Source organism: Myotis lucifugus, unplaced genomic scaffold (genome assembly GCF_000147115.1).
Source record: "Myotis lucifugus unplaced genomic scaffold, Myoluc2.0 scaffold_451, whole genome shotgun sequence".
In the NCBI taxonomy this organism is placed as follows: domain Eukaryota; kingdom Metazoa; phylum Chordata; class Mammalia; order Chiroptera; family Vespertilionidae; genus Myotis; species Myotis lucifugus.
Genome location: NW_005871499.1, coordinates 142,698 through 158,679, shown reverse-complemented (window position 1 = coordinate 158,679; position 15,982 = coordinate 142,698). Strand labels below are relative to the sequence as shown.

General features: G+C 43.1%; 1 long non-coding RNA gene across 1 annotated transcript in view; it reads left to right on the top strand.

Annotated features, from left to right (window-relative positions):
* The window catches only part of LOC106694416, an 11,330-nt gene extending 1,230 nt beyond the window's left edge, over positions 1-10,100 (top strand). Inside the window, exon 2 of the long non-coding RNA XR_001345433.2 lies at positions 9,898-10,100. This is a non-coding gene — a long non-coding RNA (uncharacterized LOC106694416). The remainder of the gene's footprint in view (positions 1-9,897) is intronic.
* Positions 10,101-15,982: the final 5,882 nt, after the last annotated feature.

Here is a 15,982-nt window from a genome sequence, read left to right as displayed (position 1 = left end):
TGATCCGGTGTCAGGAGGCCTCTCGGCTCCGCTGATCCCGGTGCTGGGAGGCATATTACCCTTTTACTATATAGGATAGAGGCCTGGGGGCCGGCTGGTTTGCCCTGAAGGGTGTCCTGGATCAGGGTGGGGGGCTCCACTGGGGTGCCTGGCCAGTCTGGGTGAAGGGCTGAGGGCTGCTTTCAGGCTGGCGGCTGTTGACTGAAGTTCCCAACTGCTCCTTTTTTTTCTCTTTTTAAAAATTTTATTCTGGGCCAGCTTTAGCTCTGGCTCTAGCTCTGAGGCTTCCGCTGGTTTGTTTGCGTTCTATAATCGAAACAATGTATAACTCCAGCTCTGAGATCCCAGCCGGCTGAAAGCTGGTTTCTGGGGTTTTGTTTAGCTTCTATATTTGTTAGAATGTTTCAAACTGCCAGCTCAGAGGCTGGCAAGGCAGGCGGGGAACGTTGGAGTCTGCAGTCACTGGAGCAAGCAAGCCTCATGTTCGCTTCCAGCTGCCTGGCTGCGGGCCGCCATCTTGGCTGACAGTTAATTTGCATAAGGATATGCTGATTAGCCAATGGGAAGGGTAGCGGTCGTACGCTAATTACCATGTTTCTCTTTTATTAGTGTAGACTAGAGCCCCGGGGCATGGATTCATGCACCAGTGTGGTCCCTCAGCCTGGCCTGCACCCTCCTGTTGTGGCAATCTGGGACCCCTTGGGGGATGTCAGACTGCCAGTTTTGGCCCAATTCCCACAGGCCAGGTGGAGGGACCCCACCGGTGCACAAATTCATGCACCGGGCCTCCAGTATGCATATAGAGTAGCTCCTCAGGTTATGTTGAAGATCCGTTCCTACGGCGCCAAGTAACGTGATTTTCGCCATAAGTCGAAACCCACCTACATAATCACATCACTCACATGGAGCACATACACAGCAGTAATGAAGTGAAACAATTAAAAAAAATTTAAAAGAAAGATAACAATTCCTGACCTTTACTTGTGGTAAATAAATAATAAAAAACATAAAGCGCATATGTACATACGTCGAAATGATGGAACTTTTTTTATATAAATAAATGGGAGATGGCCACATAACCACGTACCACGAAACAATGTACATCGAGTCCGACATAACCCAAGGACTGTCTGTAAGATCTTTGGTTAATCTCTTAACCACCCTCCCCCCTTCCTCCTTTCCTCTGAGATTCAGCAGTCTGCTCCATGTTTCCATGCCTGTGGTTTCCACTCCTGCATTGAGCGTCTGCCCCCTGGTGGTCAGTGCGCATCATAGCTACTGGATGGTCAGCTGGTCAGCCGGTCACGTAGGCTTTTATATTATTGACTGTACTCTTGGAATCATTTTTAACTTCTTTCTTTAACACCCCACATTCAGCCTATCAGCAATTCTGTCAATTCTGCCTTCAAACTATGAACAAAATGTTCCATCTTCCAATAAAAACCCATCTTTTTCATCTAGTGGCATCACCAACTTCTTCAGAATCCAGGCACAAAGTCTTGCAGTCACTTTTCATTTCTTTCTCTACCTGTTTCTTCCTTTCTATTGTCTCAAAAATGTCTCTCCTTTACCTTCCCTGCCATCCTTGCTCTGCTCTATCCTGTTGCCTGCTCACTGAAGTCCACCTATCCAGCCTCCCAGACTCGCCATCCTCATGGCAAGCAGAGCCTTCTCCTTACAAAGTTGACGTGATCAAAACCACACAAACTGACAATGTCACTCCATGGTCTACAGAAGGAAGTTCAAAGGCTTTCATCCGCTGGTGTGAATATCAGATATTGTGAACATCAGTCCATCTAAATGGATTCTCCTGTGCTGAGAATATGTGACATTTAATGACCTGGCCTTCCACACTGTCCATGAGCTGGTCTCCTTCTCCTTTTATAACCTCAGTTTTCACTCTTCTACTCCTGATTTCCTCATGAAAAGCCAGACTTCCCACATGTAAGCTGGCACTTTTCATCTTCATGCCTTTGAATGTGACGTTCCCTGTTCAGAAACTCCTCTTCCTCTTTCCCTTCTCCCACCGCATCATGCCCAAGTCCCACTTCCCCAGTGAAGCTTCCCAGGCCACTCTGCTCCTAACATTCAGGGGTCCACAGGGCAAGAGTAATGGGAAGAAAGTCAATCACCACCTTCTACCCCCCGACACACACCACACCCCCTCTGCACACAGGGTCCTCTTTCATGCATGGGGGCAGGGCTGGCCTCACAACACAGCAGCTCACTCAGCACTCATTGTCACAAAACCCTCTCTTTTCCCTAACAGCCCGATTGTTTTATATCCTTGGTCTGAGAGAAGGATTTTTAAGCATTGTAGCCCTGATTTTGGAAGTATTTCCTTTCAAAATTTGCATCTTGGTCTTATTTATTGCATTTTATGCCTCCCTTGAAACTCCCAATTTAACATCCTATTAAAATATTCCTCTGACCTATTTGATAGGGTCACAGGATCTTAGAGATATTTACATTGCCTGCCATTGAATTGCTCATGGCCCAGTCTTGATAACAGAGAAAATGAGGATTTTGAGGGCAAGTATATGAATATTTCAAATCTTGCCTACTTCCGTTTGCAACAAATCTTTCCCAAGTATAATTTTATTATGTTTCCAGCTAAATCTCAGGACAGCATTTATCCAACACTAAAAAGGATCGCATAACTGAATACCAGAATATTTAAGAATACAACCATCACATAGAACAGGTTTAAGTTACTAACACACTAATTGACTCTCCGCCAGTCTTTACTGAAATAGATCATCTCTGAGGCCTCATTTTCCTTATATGTAAAATAAGGACAATAATGGTGCCTACCTCCTAAGATCCTTGTGAGGAGGTTTAAATTAGAAAATACACTTGAAGGGCTTGACATGGCACCTAACGCAGAGTAAGTGCTGAATAAATGTTAGCTATTTTTATGATTATCCTTATGTGAGAGAATGTCAATATTGAGGGTCGTGAGAAAACCAAGCATGAAAGATGCTGTAACCTATGTAAGAAGATACACTCATGATAAAGCCAGCACCAGGCCTGTCTCCAGAGACCCATCAACAGCTCTTTCATTTACACATCAGTCCCGACTGCAAACAGTAGTCAGTGTTTGATAATTATTGAAATTTTCATCTCTATCAAATATATTTGAAATTTTTTTAAATGTTTGTAAGAGAAGAAAATCTAATCTTTAACAAGGAAATGTCAGACATAATAGGGAAAACAAATTTTGAGACATAAAAACAAACCAAAACAAAAGTGGCTCCATTTCCAGCCTGGTGCCACAAAACCACCCAGCATGTCACGTGGAAACTCTTCCTTCCCAAGCTGACAGCTTTTGTATCTTCACAGAAGAGAGCCGATAAAAGCCACAGAGAAAAACTGCCAGCTAATGACAGAGCTCGCTGTCAGGCTTGTGGTCCCCGGGATGACAATGGGGAAAACGTAATGCAGAACTTGGACTGTCCCTGGCCTCTGACAGACTTCTGGTGGCCATAAGTAGGGCAGCTTGGACAGTTCAGTTCCTAAAATTCAAACTAAGAGAGATTTCTCAAAGTATAGTCCAGCTTCCAAGATCCCCAGCACTCTGGACTGCTCTTAAAGGTTTATTTCAGAAATATTTACCTCTCTTAATGAATTGAAACAGACTACTAAGGCCAAACTCACCAACTGGTAAATATCAATGGGAAAGATATGAAAACAATTTTTTAAATTAAATTTGCTGGGGTAACATTGGTTAATAAACATATAAGCTATAAGCATGCGATTCTATGATACATCATCTGTATATTGCATTGTATGCCAACCACCCAAAATCAAATCTTCTTCCCTCTGGTAACCACCATAATGTTTGTGACTATGAGTTCTCATTTGTTTGTTTGTTTGTTTGTTTGTTTTTCTTGTTTGTTCATTTGTTGCTTTCAATTTTATATCCCATACTAGAGGCCCAGTGCACAGAAATTTGTGCACTCGGCGGGGTTGGGGGGGCCCTCAGCCCAGCCTGCACCCTCTCCTGGTCCGGGAGCCCTCAGGGGATGTCCAAATAAGCTGCAGTCTGGCCTCTCTCTGCAGGGGGTGACCGGCAGGCAGATTAGGGGATGGCACGGGCAGCGAGCGCCAGCCATGCCCCCCCATTGCACCACCGTTGCTGGTGGCCTCCCTCTGCAGGAGGCAACCCCAGCGAGCCTATCTAGGGACAGCGAGTGGCTGGCCCCACCCCCAATCACTCCACTGTGGTCACTGGTGGCCTCCCTCTGACTGGGTGGGCGATCAGGGGATGGTGCCGGCCCCATTGCCCCGCCGCTGGTCACCACTGCCCCACACACACACATCGCCGTCCCCTCCCTCTGCCTGCTGGCATGTGCCTTGGCTGGCCTGGCACCACCTGCTCACCGGTCCCAACCCCCACCGACCGGTCTTTCTGCCGTTTGGTCAATTTGCATATTATACTTTTATTATATAGGATGAGTGAAATCCATGGTTCTTGACTTTTTCTGTCAACTTATTTTCTTGGTAGAGGGAAAAGAGATGGACCGTGATGAAGGAAACTAACATACATTAATAACTTTCATGTGTGAGTCTCTGTTGCTGAGCACTCTTCATATATTATCTAATAACCCCCATGAGATAATTGCTATTATTACCCCATTTTACAGTTAAAGAAACTGAGACTTAGAGAAGCTAAGGAACTTACCTGGTCACCCAATTAGTAAGACACACCAGGAGTGGAAGAAAAAATAAAACTATAACTCAGAAAAGGGCAAGACCTGGGAGGATGCACCCAAGGAGAAATTTCAAAGTCTTTTTTTTCACTCCCCCCTGCCCCACTTCTCCAAGTTCGCCTTGGTTTCCTCTCTTTTGTGTACATGGTATGAATTGGAGCACGATGGGCTTGCTTGTGTGTATTATTTCAGACATATACATCCTGATTACCCAACCAAAACATGAGTTTGTTCAAGGCAAGAACTCTGTCCTGTGCTTCTCTTGCATCTCTCTCACACCCATACCCAATGCTGAAGTCATTCAGAAATACTCCAAATCCTGTTCCTAATAGTTCCGTCTCATGCTCTGCTGGGGCAAATGCTCTGGAGATGGGCTTGCATCCCATGGGCTTTTCTATCTTTTCATGTCATTTGGCGGAAAGTTGGCCAAGTAAACATCTAAAGGACTGGGAGGAGCAAGGTGTTTGTGTTTATTGGAATTCTAGGTAAATTTGGAAAGCAAAGGGAGTAAACCTCATGGAGATCAGAAACTTGGGCCTCCTGAAGGATGCTCCTGGCAATGTGACCGGTACTTGAAGTCTCAGAGCAAAACATTGGTGGAGAGGGGATGGAGCCAGCAACTTGTACAGGTGGGCACATGGCCACACTCTTCAGGCCTGATTATTTGTAATAACTCAATCTATGATAAAGGAAGCAATGAAAAGCAATAGGAAAGCATAAGATTATTGAAGAAATTATGTTGAGATTATTATTTACCTTTATGGAGAGTAGCACAGTTTTAGGATATCACATTATATCACACTAAAATTAAAATAAATTCAAGTGACTATATTATTATTCAATATTAAAAATGGAATTAAATATTAAACACTTTGTGAATAAGAAGTACATATGCATTATTATAAAAAGAAAGCAAAATATCAAGTAAATTCAATTCACACAATTTTAAATGTTTACATCAAAATTCTAATAAATATAATTAAAACACAAAAATAGGAAAACTATTTGCAACAAATGTTATTAGCAAAAGTTTGATTATAGGCAAGAAATTAAAGTAATATAATAGTGAGATATCACTTCTCATGTGTCAGATTAGCAAAAATATATTTAGTACTAGAGGCCCAGTGCACGAAATTCATGCACTGGTAGGGTCCCTAGCACCTGCCAGCCGGGTACTCCCTTCCTTCCCCCGGCCAGCCCCGACCCCTGGTTGAACTCCCAGACGACCTCCCGGTGGAGGGGACAATTTGCATACTACACTTTTATTATATAGGATAGCCAATGCTGATAGTGAAACAACCAATCTTATATCAATATGGAACAATGGAATATATCTTAAGAAAATAATTCTATATATAAAAATGCTTTATCCACAATTATGTTTATTATAGTAATAATAATAAACATTGGAATCAAAATACATATAGAACAATAGCAAATTACTGATGTAAACTGTAGCTGACATGGTATACACCTATGATTTTTATTAAGAATCTATATCTATCATAATAAAAGGGTAATATGCTAATTAGACCAGACATCTTCTGGACGTCATTCCGGACATCCTTCCTGACAAAGCTGGGGCTGGAGGGAAGCCAGCCCGGGTCCTGGGTGCCTTCAGGCGGTCCAAGTGAAGCCAGCCTAGGTCCTGGGTGCCTGCAGGTGGCCCGAAGGAAGTCAGCCCAGGTCCCTGGTGCTGAGGGAAGCCAGTGTCAGCAGCTGGGGGAAGGAAGGCCTACTCTTGCACGAATTTTCATGCATCGGGCCTCTAGTATATATATAAAAGCCTAAATAACTGAATGACTAAATGACCGAACGACTGGTCGACTGGTTGCTATGATGCTCACTGACCACCAGGGGACAGATGCTCAATGCACGGAGATCGGGCTCCCTCCTGTCTGGATTGGGCCTGCAGGAATCAGGCCAATCAAAACCAGCTATCTGACATCCCCCAAGGGGCCCCTGATTGCGAGAGGGAGCAGGCCAGGCCGAGGGATCCCACCGGTGCATGAATCTGTGCACCAGGCCTCTAGTATCCTATATAATAAAAGGGTAATATGCAAATCGACTGAACGTGGAACAACCAGTCACTATGATGCACACTGACCATCAGGGGGCAGACAATCAATGCAGGAGCTCCCCCCTGGTGGTCAGTGTGCTCCCACAGGGGGAGCACTGCTCAGCCACAAGCCAGGCTCATGGCTGGTGAGCGCAGTGGCCCGCCTTCATGGCAGCGCTAAGGATGTCCAACTGTGGGGAACAGGCCTAAGCCATCAGTCAGACATCCCTCGAGGGCTCCTGGACTGTGAAAGGGCACAGGCTGGGCTGAGGGACCCCTCCCCCCTGAGTGCACAAATGTCATGCACCGGGCCTGTAGGGTAATAATATAAATGAAGATATGGAGGAAAGGGAACTCTCGTATACTGTTGCTAGGAATGCATATTGTGGAAAATAATCTGGAGGATCCTCAAAAAATTAAAAATGGAACTGACTTATGACCCAGAGATTCCACTTCTTGGTATATATCTGAAGAAACCTAAAACACTAATTTATAAGAATATATGCAACTTTATATTAATTGTAGCATTATTTATAATAGCCAAGATAAGGAAGCAACCCAAGTACCCATGAATAGATGAATGCATTAAAAAAAGCTGTGGTACATATATACAATGGAATATTACTCAGCCATAAAAAAATGAAATACCATTTGTGACAGCATAGATGGACCTAGAGTAGCCGTGGGCAAACTACGGCCCATGGGCTGGATCCGGCCCGTTTGAAATGAATAAAACTAAAAAACTAAAAAGACCGTACCCTTTTATGTAATGATGTTTACTTTGAATTTATATTATTTCACACAAACACTCCATCCATGCTTTTGTTCCAGCCCTCCGGTCCAGTTTAAGAACCCATTGTGGCCCTCGAGTCAAAAAGTTTGCCCACCCCTGAGAGGGTATTATGCTAAGTAAAATAAGTCAATCAGGAAAGGACAAATGCCATTATCATTTCACTTATATATGGAATCTAAAGAACAAAATAAACAAACGAAATTGAAACAGAGTTATAGATACAGAGAACAGACTGATAGTTGCTTCCCAAAGGGAATAGGGGTTGGGAGACTGGATGAAAAGGGGAAAGGATTAAGAAGTACAAATTGGTAATTACGAAATAGTCATGGGGAAGTAAAGTACAACATAAGGAATATATTCAGTAATATTTTAACAACTATATGGTGCAAGGTATGTACTGGAAATATTGGGGGAACACTTTGTAAAGTATATAATTGTCTAACCACTATGCTGTGCAACTACTAGTAAAACTAATGCAAAATAACATTGAATGTACTAGTAAACTGTAATTGAAAAATAAAAAATATAAAGAATATAAAATGATTTATATCATGACTTAAAAAGCAAGATAGCCCTTGCCTGCAGACTGAAGGGTCCTGGGTTCGATTCCAGTCAAGGGCTCAATCCCTGGCCCCAGTCAGGTGCATGCAGGAGGCAACCAATTGATGTATCTCTCATACATCGATGTTTCTCACTCTCTGTCTCTCCCCCTCACTTCCACTCTCTCTAAAAATCAATGGAAAAAATATCCTTGGGTGAGGATTAACAAACAAACAAACAAACAGAAAAGGCAGGACAACAGTTCTACTGAGTATACTAGTAGTCACTAAAATGTAGGAAACAACATACTAGAAATAAAAACTTGCATGATAAAACTATGGGTAATCTTATCTACTTTCCTAATCTTTTAAAGAGTATATATTATTTTTAAAGTGAAAACACACAGCAATGAATGACATTTGCTTTTAGGTGGAAAATTTCCAAAAGGAGAAATTAGGAGAAAGATTTTTTAAAGCAAACTCTACACAGTAGCATGAAGGCAGAGCTGTGGGAAACGAAATCATTACATTTAGCTGTGCAGAGCACATGCTGGGAAACTGTGTTTTGATCTTGGTGTTTTAATTGATATTTTTCTATTCACATATTTTTAAGAAAGTGTTGATCATGTATTTTGTAGTGAAATCATAAGCAGAGCACATACAATTTCCTGTCAGTCCATTTTTGCTGGGTTGGTGTCTTCTGATATCTTTCAGAACATCTCAGCAGAAAAAGGAGCTACGTGAAAATTCAAGAAGCCTGTGGAAGTCGAATGCACCCTTCTTGGAGGAAACAGCTTTAAGATTGGAATGTAGTTCTCCATGACAACCTTATCGGTGTTTGGAGTCTGCTTATTTCCAGGTGCCATGTTCCAGGAAAGTGTTGCAACTAAACATATTACCATTTTACCTTCGCTAGGGGCCTTAGGCTAAGCAAGGATTTGGTCATGTTCACCATTACAATCTCTGCCTATGATATTGAATAAACCTTGCAATAAATGACACAGAAATACCGATAGAGAGATAAAGTGCTAAACCCTTTCGATCTGAGCTTTTTACAGATATTCAAATGGACCTCAACTCAACTCCCCCAAATTCTCCCAAGCCAGATTGCATCTACCCTCCTGAATGCTTTAAGGCTATTGTATCAAACTTTAGCATTTTCTACCGAAGTCGGATTACACTAGAGGAAACTCAGTTTTCCTCCCAATGTTGCACTCATCACATCTGCCTCACACAGACTTTCATTTCCCTGAAAGGATGGCCACCTGCCACATACATCACTTCCTACCCATGTTTGTGTGCAAACTAAGATAATACAACTCCAGGTTTTGAATACATGCTTACTTCCTGGTAGACTGTTTAAGAGTCTATATTTGCACTGTAGAATCTCTGAAAGAACTTGTAGATAACCGTGGGTGGAACCAGAGGATGAACAGGGAGCAATCATAGCAAGTTTAAGAAAACTTGCTAGCAAGTATCTGTTCTGTTTGCTTCTGATACTATTCTACTCACAGGTCACAATTCCTCCATTCCCACATCATTTGAAGTATTCTCCCCTAGAGTCATTCCATAATTGTCCATATCTCCGACACTAACATTTCTTAATACATACCATCTCCTTTAATACACAGGCATATACACGCCCATGAAAACATACCATATTGGTTTTTCAGCAGCTATATTACAAATTGACATTAGCTTTACTTTGCATCCTTCGGGTTTTAATCATCTGATTTGTAGTTATTAGTATTTTCTTCCAACTCAATATTCTCTAACTTGTTTTTTCCTTTGCAGATTTTCTTACTGGCAGCCCTATTCTTGGACCAAAGACAGGGACATGGAGAGGGGAGAGCAAGCTCATTTTTTCTATTCTCACCCCTGCAGCAACACAGCCCACCAACCCAAGGGCCATCACCCACCAGGCACCATTCATGTTTATTTCTGATACAGCTTTTGTTCTTTCCCAAGAGCCCTGTTAAAGTTGATGTTGCATTAGATGTTTGCATGTTGCTCCACTTCTAAGTATCCACCCATTTCCTCCACCTCATTGCTGAAAGCATCAGCCTTCATTTTCTCCCTGTGTTCTTTTCATCAGAACTAGGTCAACTCGTACCCAATAAGACACATGATTTGGACACATGAAACGAATTGTGTTGCCATCCACCTGACAATGTTCTTGTAAAGCAAGTAGACATAAACGTTATAAAGGCTTTAAGTATAACCATTTATTCAAACTCAGTGGGACATACTGGCAGTCACTTAACTCATTCAGCAAATATTCATCGAGCAGCTCCTATGTGCCAAGAACTATGAAAAGGGGTAAAATTTCAAGAGTGACAAGAAACTGTGTCTGCCCTCAAGAACTGTGACCTTTATAAACATTGTTTAGAAAATGCCAGCAGATTTTGGTAAGTCATTGAGTCGGTATTAAGGAAAAAAAATGATATTAAATATTTTATGAATTATGTAGTCTGGTTGCACCATGCTTAAAGATTGGTTCTAAAGTCAGAATTAAGGTGATATTGAATTACCCTTTAAGCATTAGAATCTCATCAAGAACTGTCACATGCTCATACTCTTAAAGGTATGATGCTGCTGAAACAGAGAAGAACAGATGAACAACTCCCTCTCATGCTCTCACCCAGAGCTACACCCACTCACAGGCAGTCAGAATCTCCTCAGCTACTCAAATTGTTATTTTCTGAACAAAATATTACAGCCTAAATTAAATTTGACTATATTTCAACTTCGCAATAAAAGTGAAGCTCCTGAATTTCTTGGATTGCCCCTTTCCTCTGATAGGGATGTGGTATCATGTATGTCATTAAGAAAGCATTTAGCAGAGGGAGGAGAGTTTAGAAAACCGGTCTTTTCAGGGGAAAAAAATCAAAGCATATGCTGTCACCCGTGAACAGTGAGTATAATAGCACATGCCCTCCAAAGCGTACATACACACACACAAAAAAAAAAATCCAAAACTTACATTTTTAGGACTGACTATTCTTGGGGGGGGGGAGAAAGGGGTGTGGGGGTGAGTGAAGAGATTAGACAACAATCGTGCACCTATGGATGAGGACAGTGGGTGGGGAGTGAGGGCAGAGGGTGGGGTTGGAACTGGGTGGAGGGGAGATATGGTGGGAAAAAAGAGTAACTAATGCAATAATTTAATAAAAAAAATAATTGATTTGTAAATTCTAAATTAAATAATTAAATATATGTAAAATATTAAAAGCATATATATAAATATGAAAAAAACTTACATTTTTAAAGATACTTATTAATTATAGAGATGCACATGGGTAGAAAAGACAGAATTGCATGGGTTTTGACAATTAAGGGATGTCAAATCTTTTCATACAAAATATATTCAAGTATTTGCTCAACAAAATAGTTAATAAAATCGAGCACCTGTAGGAGCAGTCTCTTCTACTTATAAAAGCCAAACCTGTTTTATTATTGGTTTCCATAATTTATCCTCAATTAAAATAGAAGCATGATGTTTAGTGTCTCTGTGTGTGAATTTCTTATAATCAAGTATTATTGGGCAGTGTATTTTGACACTTGCAAATGTGATGGGGTTTTTTCAGTTCTAAAGGAGACAAAAATGGGAATTTTTTCTTAAGTTACACAAACAAAATGTATAGAAAGAGAAGGAAACCAAAGCAAAAGGAATGGAAGGGAAAGAGGAGGGGAGGGAAATGAAGACAGTGATGAAGAAAAGGACCCGGGGATGCAATGCAGAACAAGACAGGCAGGCTGGGCTGGGAAGAGCAGCCTCTCTAGAATTCGCTAACTCATTAGCAGGTGTCTGTTACGTTGGGTGTTAGAATGCCAGTGCAATAGATGCTTTCACTGACTGCCTTTCAAGGAATAAAGAGGTACATTTTGTTTGAAAGTAATCACCTCCCATGTGTAATAATTAAACAACAGAACACTAAGAATTTCTAATTTTGTTTTCTCAAGGTTTTGGCTGCTTCCAGGATATAGCTTGTTCCCAAGCAACTAATAAAATTACTTGCACATCAATTTTGATCAAAGCTATATTATATTTTGGATTTTGATGCATTTGCAAAAATTGCAGTTGAGGGAACATTAATTAGTTTTATGCCTTTTTTAGTATGTATTATTGTGAATAATAAAGACATGTTTGCAAAGCCAAAGCAAAGCAGGAAACTGTGGTAATTATCAAATCAAGCAACATCACATATTAGCAATTACCTATTGTACATTGGCAATTTTCAACTAACCTGGACTAACACCTCACTGAAGGCCAGGAAGGAGAAACCTCCTTATCACAGTCACCCCTGAAGGACATGATCTGCTTGTAAGATAAGAGACTTAACTGTCTATATATTAATATTTAATATGAATTCTTATAACAAATTCTCTTGGCCTGACCATTTATACAAAGTCTTCTTAGAACAACTTTACCACTTGTGACATACTTTAACAGTTTTTACAATTTTCAGAATTACTTCTTTGTCCAGTTGAGTGACATACACTTAAACAGGTACAGTGAAAAATGGGAGAAAATATAAACAAATTATAGGCCTGAAAATATGAAGGATATCATACATGCACACAAAACTATGATGTATGCTACTAGATTATCAAAACTTGTTTCTTTGGTACCATTCTTGGGAAAGTAAAAAGAAGTTGCCCTTTCTCATTTTCAATCAATCCTCTAATTATTAATGAAAACTACCCAATACTTTCCAGCTACTTACTTACTCTGTCCACCTTCAGATTTTTCATTTTTATTCCGAGTTAGAGGGATTTCTCAAATTGGATTTTATTAGCAGAAAGTGCATCTGTTCTCCATTTGGTACAATTCTAAAGGTTACATTATTAAATTTTATGTGATCTGAAGAAAATTGCCATATAAATGTCTGACAATTGTGTAAAGGTAAAATCTATATTCTTGGCAGGTATTCTACAAGTCACTCTGACCCTTAAAAATGAAAGTTCTTGGATCTCACTGTAACACTTGCATATTGCAGATGAACAGGAAATTTCTTACTCATCCATTTGTTCAACATAATGTGTAATGTATAATTCAAGATATATTATAGGAGCAGAGGGTGTGCCTCAGAGAAGTGAAATGAATCAATGATCATGAGCTTTGTATTACTCAATCTCATTATAAGAAATGACTGACTCAACATTAATTACTCTTAATATCCCGAAGATGGTACTAATAAGGTGACAATTTCTACATATAATTTTCAGTTAATATTTTTAAGTTCTTCAGGATTTTACAGGTGAAGAAGTTAAAACATTTAATGTTGTCAGTGTTTCCCATGGTGTATACTAACAATGCAAAATGAGGTGGAGAACCGAAGCAGGTCTCTGGGTGACTCAGACTGCGGACTGAAGGGTCCTGGTTCCATTCTGGTCAAGGGCACATGCCCGGGTTGCGGGCTCCATCCCCAGTGGGGGGTGTGCAGGAGACAGTCAGTCAACGATTTTTCTCATAGTTGATGTTTCTATCTCTCTCTACCTCTCCCTTCCTATCTGAAATCAATAAAAATATTTTTTCTTTAAAGAAAGGACACAAGGAAGGCAGGGTGGCGTACTCTGATTGCCTCACCCTGGAGCTGTAGAGACAGGAGGAAGGAGGAAGGCTCATAGGCTAGCTGAGGGTAATGCTGAGGGCAGAGATGGGGTCTCGCCCTGCTTCCAGTTAGGGTTCCAAAAGAAGGCTGCCTTCAGGCCATCCCCACACTAATGAGGTGGCAGGATGCCATGTCAGAGAAAAATATGGCAACCCAGCGTACTTAGACAGAGAGGGAAGTTTGAAACCAGGTCCCCAAACTTGGCTTCTGCACTTAGGTGGTATAGATGGGACCCAAAAGTGCTGATCCCAAGGGTAAGAAGGTGAAAGCACGTGAACTGAGACCCAGTGAGTTTGTCAAAGGGCCACTGTAGCAAATCCTTCCCCGCTCTGGTGAAGGGTGAGACGATTCATAATCCACTCACTAGGCCAGTGGCCATGTAGAGAATAGGGCAGAAACTCAGAGGGGACCATCGTGTGCAAGGTAATGCCAAGTCAGTCAAGGAGAACCGCTGGGCTGGATCAAGCTAAGTGCAAGGGCCAGCAGTTACGCAGTGCAGACCTCAGCCATGAATTCCGGCAGCGTGACTGGCCACCTGGCAGACAAGAGACATTGCCACAGAAAACAGAGAAGCCAGAGCACAGAATAAGGACACCATCCCCCCAAAGCCACAAGGTCACATAACCACATCCCTCCACATGAAATCTAAAAGGCCAAGCATCTTACCTTACATATTTACCTAAAGAGGTTGTTTAAATTTTTGTAACTGATCAAATTTTACACGGAATGGACTGAAGTCAGCTTTTTCCTGGTCATCCAGCAGGTGGGGCCTTGATGAGACTAGATCCCTTCTAGACAGTAAAGTGTTATTTCTCTTTCTAGCTTTATTGACATACTAGAGGCCCGGTGCACAAAAATTTGTGCACTCGGGGGGGTGGGGAAGGGGGTCCCCCAGCCCGGCCTGTGCCCTCTCGCAGTCTGGGACCCCTCGGGAGATAACAACCTGCTGGCTTAGGCCTGCTCCCGGGTGGCAGAGGGCACGGCCAATCCCTAGGTGCAGCCCCTGGTCAGGCTCAGAGCAGGGCCGATTGGGGAGTTGGGGCGCCGCCCCGTCATGCACAGAGCAGGGCGGATTGGGAGGTTGCGATGCCACCCTCAGTCATGCTCAGGGTAGGGCCGATTGGGGGGTTGGGGCACCGCCCCCTGTCACACTCAAGGCAGGGTAGATGGGGAGGTTGCGGCGCCACCCCCTGTCACGCACAGAGCAGGGCCGATCAGGGGGTTGGGGCGCTGCCCCTTGTCAGTCACAGAGCAGGGCCGATCAGGGTGTTGGGGCGCTGCCCCCTGTCAGTCACAGAGCAGGGCCCATCAGGGGGGTTGGGGCTCCGTACCCTGTCACACACAGAGCAGGGTCAATCAGGGGGTTGGGGAGCTCCCCCCTGTCACGCACAGAGCAGGTCCGATCAGGGGGTTGAGGAGCTTCCCCCTGTCACTCACAGAGCAGGGCCGATCAGGGGGTTGGTGTGCTGCACCCTGTCAAACACAGAGCCGCAGGGCAATCAGGGGATTGGGGAGCTCCCCCCTATCAGGCACAGAGCAGGGCCTGTGGTGGGGGGGTTGGGGTGCCCTGTCACCAACAGAAGCAGGGCGGATAGGGAGTTGTGGCCCCGCCCCCCTGTCACACACAGAGCCGCAGGGTGATCAGGGGGTTTTGGCGCTGCCCCCTGTCACGCTGATCCTGGTGCCGGGAGCCTTGCTGCTCCGCTGATCCTGGTGCCGGGAGGCATATTACCCTTTTACTATATAGGATAGAGGCTTGTGCATGGGTGGGGGCGGCCTGGTTTGCCATGAAGGTGTCCTGGATCAGGGTGGGGGTCCCACTGGGGTGCCTGGCCAGTCTGGGTGAGGGGCTGAGGGCTGTTTTCCGGCTGGCGAGTGACTGAAGCTCCCAACTGCTCCTTGTTTTCTTTTTCTTTTTTTTTATTCTGGGCCAGCTTTAGCTCTGAGGCCTCGCTGCTGAAAACATCGATACAATGTTGCGGTCCGGCTGGCTTTCAGTACGGCTGGTTTCTGGGGTTTTGTTTAGCTTCTTATTTGCAACATAGTACATAGTTGCTTAAAGTTGCAGCTGGGAGGCCGGCAAGTGAGGCGGGGAATGTTGGAGTCCGCAGTCACTGAAGCAAGCAAGCCTCCCTGCTCGCTTCTGTGCATGGCTGCCAGCTGCCATCTTGGCTGACAGTTAATTTGCATAAGGATATGCTGATTAGCCAATGGGAAGGGTAGCGGTTGTACGCTAATTACCATGTTTCTCTTTTATTAGTGTA